Here is a 6,174-nt window from a genome sequence, read left to right as displayed (position 1 = left end):
ATAATTAGGATTAGTAAGACGTTCGGATGTGCGACTCTGCCCCAGGTCCACAACCAAACAAGGAACAGGAGATAGGGCGGAAACACACATACTAAATCTGCGTAATCATAATCATATACCACCCTCGCGTATATACTGAATAGTGATAGGTGGGCTGTATTCGTCCTTAGCCTCTGTGCTCGAACTTGGCCTGTTGGACGAGTGGTATTTCGTGACGGTCTACGAACATCTGACGATAAGGCTTCAGAGGAAAAAGTACTCTTCACACGAGTACTTCGGGGTTTAGAATACGAAAGATAAAACTGAGGTTTAGGTCGGACTGTCGATACGAATGACGAAAGTTTCGAGAACTTGCCGATTGAGGCGATAGAAACATATGAACTTAGTATGGTGAGGACCACGCTAATTCATGAAGAATGATAGTAACAGACTCTTTACTGAACAAAGTTTTTGGCCAATTTTGAAAGAAACGTCTGTTATACGATGATGTATCCCTAGTGTGTTCGATAATGTACTGCTAGTGTGTTCGATAATGTACTGCTAGTGTGTTCGACAATGTACCCATTGCAAATGATCCAGGGCTTTCTGTTTTACCTTTGATGTTAACACTCCTACGTATCGTACCGCTATGTGTGCATACATACAAATGAACGTTCTTTAATAACTGGTGGGGATACTTTATATCATGATCCTCCCTGGTACCACTACAATCGCTTGCCATATACAAGTTATGAATATTTAAGATGAATCAGGCAGTCGACTGAGTAACTCTGCCTCAAATCCTCAACCAACTAAGGAATGGGGACCTAAGCGGAGTCACTCACGCTAAGTCTGCAACATCTTAGTTATGCACAACCCTGATGTATATGGTAAGCCATAATAGCTTCTCTAAACGGATCTTTTAGTTCTCTTGAATATTGTGACCTATTTCAATATGTGGGTTATTATAATTACTTTTAAGTGTTGTCCCCAAATTTTAAATCTTATATCAATATAAATTAATTTTCAAAGTAATTACTATTTCGAAAACGTACCGCTACTCGTCGACGACTCCGGGGTAGATTCTCCTACGGTGATCATCAGAATGCGTCCATCCGCTCCTGAGTTCTTTGTTATCGGGCAGTCCCTCTGATAATGTCCAGTCTCACCACAGCCATAACATGCTTGGCTTTCTTCAGCTCCGGAGACTTGGGAGATCGGTTGAGCCGGTGCCCTGTAGAAACGGACTGTGTGTCCCTTCCTGTCGCAGTTCAGGCACTGCATTTCCCGGCATACTCCGGTGTGGTGAATGTTGCACTTTCCACACTTCGGGAGGGTTCCAGCATATCGACTGGCAGGTGTTGGAGCAGTAGGCGTTGTAGCGGTGTACACAGTACTCGCTCGTTGCCCTTGCGGGGTGTCCTGTGTTGTTCGCTTCTTCTTCCTCTTGTTCCCCGACTTCTGATTATAGTCCTCTTCCCTCGATGGCTCTGGAATAGGGACTTTTACACCATGGCGGACTCCGTGGTCGATGAGTCGTTGAGCCAAGCGTTTAGCACTATCGAATGTGGCTGGGTTAGAAGACAACACATTTCCTTGGGTCGGAGCAGTCAGACCCCAAATGTATCTTTCTATCTTCTTGCTCTCCGGGGTAACCATCCCGGGGCATAGAGCTGCTAGCTCGCTGAACCGGTCAGTGTAGGTCACTATGTCTGAGCCGACCATAGTGAGATCCCACAGCTCTCGTTCTAGTTTTTGAATCTTGCCTAACGGGCAGTATTCCTCCCGCATTAACTCTTTTAGGTTTTCCCAACCTAATGAGTTAGCCACTGATAGAGTCAGTGACTTAACATGGCTGTTCCACCATGTTAGGGCCTTGCCAGAGAAGGTGCAGGAAGCAAACTTCACTTTGCTCTCTTCTGGGCACAAACAGATTTCGAAGATCAACTTTGTTTTCTCGAACCATCGCATCAGAGCGATGACTTCGCCAGTCCCATTAAAGGACAATGGCTGGCATTTGGTGAAGTCCTTGTAGGAGAACTCTCTCGAGCGCACGGGGACCTCACCTTGAGCAGAATCGGTAGGCGTTTCACCTCCGTTGGTACTGATGGAGTGATATTGAGCCATGGCTGTTGCCACAGCCGCAGCCACTGCAACGTTTATAGCTGCCATATCGATTTGTGAAGGAGGTGGTATTGGAGTTATCGGAGTAGTGCGTCTGTTAGATCTGCGAGGAGGCATCTTTGCTAAAAGAATACAAAGATGAGACGGAATAAGTCTAAAGCAATGGACACAAGCCGAAAGCTGAAAAGACAAGGTTATCCTAGTTCTGGACGTATCGGGTCCTGACTTCCACAGGGTTCTAGAGACAATTCATAAAAGAGTCTATACCTAATAAACTCTATGAATTTGAAATGGCTATCCTCGAATGAATATCTGTTGCCTGAATAACTGTTACCAGCTGCATGTAAGAAAATAATCCTAACACATAACATGAGCAGTGTTTCCACACGCTCATTAAGTTAACAAGATTATTATTTATTAGTGTGACGTATAAGACGTTTTGGTTACTTCGGTTGATCCCTCTTTGAAAACTTCTCATGAACTTGTTCTTGTTCCTCCTGGACTCTTCTGTTGTCTATTATGAGGAAGTGGTTACATCTATCTGGGCTTTTCGTGCGAGAATGAAAGTGACTAAAGAATCTATGAGATTTAAGGTAACTTTATGGGGTGATCCTTACGGGGTCCTCCTATAATTGTACAATGTATACAAGTCTGTATATAATTGAAGATTAAATAGACCTTCGAATAAGTGATCCTACTCCTACTCCACAGCCATAAGAGGAATGGGTAGCGAAGCGTAGACCACAGATTCTAAGTCTATAAGATCTTGATTATATATAAAACTTTAGGAATATACATTGCAAGATTATAGACCTATCTGTAAGGGTCTTTTAAGTTATCACATAAGTTATTTATATGGACTAAAATACTCCTATAGTATTTTAACGTAATGTACTTGGTATGTTTCAAACTTGTTATTGTGCTATGGAATCATAGAATACTCCTATAGTATTCTAACTCTAATGTACTTGTTCTAGTATTCTTTTGAATGGTGTTCAGGTAAGTTTTAACACTGTTGCAACACCACATCATTCCCAAAAACATGTCGGTCACATCTCGAATGAATATAGTTGATCAGGCTATATTAATCCTAGCTATGATTACATAACTGTTCAGGTTGACGACAGTGCCCAACCTTTAAATACTTTAGTTCTGTTCTCCTCGCGACACTAGTTCTATTATGTACATGTATAAGCAAGTAGGTATATTTTTATAACTTATAGTTATACTCTAAAAATATATCATTATCCAGAGCACTTAAGCCCCATTGTATTTATAGTTGTATATCTTTTATCGGTTGATATACTTAGTTCACTATAAACAATGCTCTGATACCAATCTGTCACACCCCAAAACCGGAACGGCGGAATCGTTCAGGGGTGGAAGACGTCATGTTTAGTATCACGAGATATGTATATGGTAAGCAAGTAATGAACAACAATTTCATTTCGAAAGAAAGTGTTTACAATGTGTGTGTTCATAGAACATAGAATTCATAACAAATAACAAAACAAGACTTGAAGCTCTAATGCTCCATCTTCTGAATTCCCAGCACGAGCACCTGTCTAATAGTCTCATGAGAATACAAGTTATTTGAAAGAGTTGATCAACAATTAAGCTGGTGAGTTCATAAGATTTTAGTGATGTAAGAAAGTTGTAAAATGTTGTTGAAAATGTAGTTGTAACATGTAGTTGTAAAATGTTGTAAGTTGTAAGTTCTGTTTTGAAAAGTTCGCCTGTTCCTCTAGAAAATCCTATATTTCCTACTTTGATGGAAGTTTAAGTAAAATGACACTACAACCCTTTCTATGGGTACTAAGTGGATACGAATTATATAAGACTCAGAGTAAACAAACAATCGATTGTGCGCATCTGCCCCAAGCTCACAACCAAACGAGGAACAGAAATTAAGGCGGATAGCACACATCCCATTGGTTGTTAGATCATCGTCGTATACAACCCTGGTGTATTCACTTGTTACTCATGGAGTTAATTGTAATGGTTCCTTTATATCTAATGAAAATGTTCTTTAAGAAAACCTATATTTCTTATAATAAAATGGTGACCACAGTGACTACTTTCATAATAGCTTAGTTTATACTGATATATATAATCTAATATCGGATAGAAAGTTAATTGGGTGAATCTGCCCTAAGCTCACAACCAAACGAGGCACAGGAAGTAAGGCGGAAAGCACGCATCCAACTACCTATTGGGTATTAGTTTTATATATAAACATGATGTATAAACTAAGGTATTATAGAGTTACTCACCTAAGGTCCGTTAAATTGTACTTGTTTAATAAAATGGATTAAACCCTTTACTGGGAAGTTTCTAGTTTTGTATACCAAAAGTAATGATTTTGGAAAGTATGTTTTGTACTAGAAAAACTGTGCTTTGACTCTGTGTCCTATAACCTGACCCATACCTGGTACCCTTATGATGACTTAATGTATACTGAGCATACATATATATAGAATCGGATAGAAAATAGATTGGGTGAATTCGTTCCAAGCCCACAACCAAACAAGGAACAGGAAATGAAGCGGAGAGCACACATCCTATTACCTGTCGGACCCTATTGGTATATATATATCCTGTGATGTATACATTAAGGAATCATAAGACTAGCATTATGGTCCTTTCTTTTAAACGTAGCCCTCTACCAAGGCATCTTCTGTTAAACGTAGCCTTCTACCAAGGCATCTACTGTTAAACGTAGCCTTCTACCAAGGCATATACTGTTAAACGTAGCCTTCTACCAAGACATCTACTGTTATGTGCTAGACTTGACGGTTCCGTTTGTCGTTTGTAAAAATGTATGTTTTCCCTAGTTTATAACTATCTTAACTCGAAAATAGTTTGAGTTTGACTTTCAAGTGGTACTGTCACTTTATGAAAGTAATGGGAAATGTAAGTACACAATTGTCATTTATAATGACATGCGGATATACTGATGACCTAAAACATGTTTATTTTATTATGGTCATAATGTGAAGGCTAGTACCCCTACTAAACGCTCTCCCTGTCTAGAGATTAAGGGAACCAAACGCGACCTCTGCAAATTCTTGCAAGCCGAGTAATTCACATTGAAGTTATATGATCATGTATACCCAATATAACTATCACCTTTTGTTTAAAACAATGAGTTAGTGATTCATTGGTATAATTAGATCCTGTAGTAGTTCCATGCTATAGCAACTTAGTTTGTTTGTTCTGTATAGTATTGTTTGTTTCTCAATATAGTATCTCTCTCTCTGTATGTTATTGTTTCTTTGTATGCTTCATTGTACTAGAAGTAATGCATAGTATCCTCCTAAACTATACCTATTATAGTTTACTAATGTTTTACTTGAACTGTTATTGAAAAGACTCGTTTATCTACTAAGTTATGCTTGTACTTTAAAAACGGAGTTTTGTATAACTATAAAGTAACATAACTTTAAAAGAGTTTTTGAAATGTTTTGACAACTTATAAATGACATAAGTAACATTTTGAAAGATGTTTATACCAAAAAATTACACAATTATCATTGTGTTCAACTTGTATTCCCCCCCTTAAAACAGTTAAAACAGTTAAAAGATTCATTACGGGGTATGAACTCACCTGATGTGGGTGATTCAAACGAGTATGCGTGTAAGGATGAGAAGTTCCACGAATGAAGTCCTGAGACACAATAGCTCCTAAATGACATATAATGACACATATTGGCATGAATATAGTGTTTATAAACAACTATATGAAAGGAAACACCTTCCGGGACTAGGAAACACTTTGACCAAGTGTTGGAATCACATGTGATTCAACAAAGGAGGGTAGAATGACCCTCACATGAGTTTACGGCCATGGGTTTACGGCCCAAGGGAGTTTACGGCTGTAAACTCATGGTCACTCATGTATAAGTGCAAGTTTGAAGGCTAGGGAAGCTTTAGGGACTTTGCTCTACACTAGGATGAGAAAGACCAAATTCATGAAGGCTTTTGATGAGTTTACGGCCCAAAGGAGTTTACAGCCATAAACTCATGGACATTTTGCATTTGAGAGTAGTTTAAGGTCTTATTTCCATTAAG

Source organism: Lactuca virosa, chromosome 3, assembly GCF_052849685.1.
Source record: "Lactuca virosa cultivar CGN04683 chromosome 3, Lactuca_virosa_CGN04683_v6, whole genome shotgun sequence".
In the NCBI taxonomy this organism is placed as follows: domain Eukaryota; kingdom Viridiplantae; phylum Streptophyta; class Magnoliopsida; order Asterales; family Asteraceae; genus Lactuca; species Lactuca virosa.
This window is presented reverse-complemented; position numbering follows the sequence as displayed.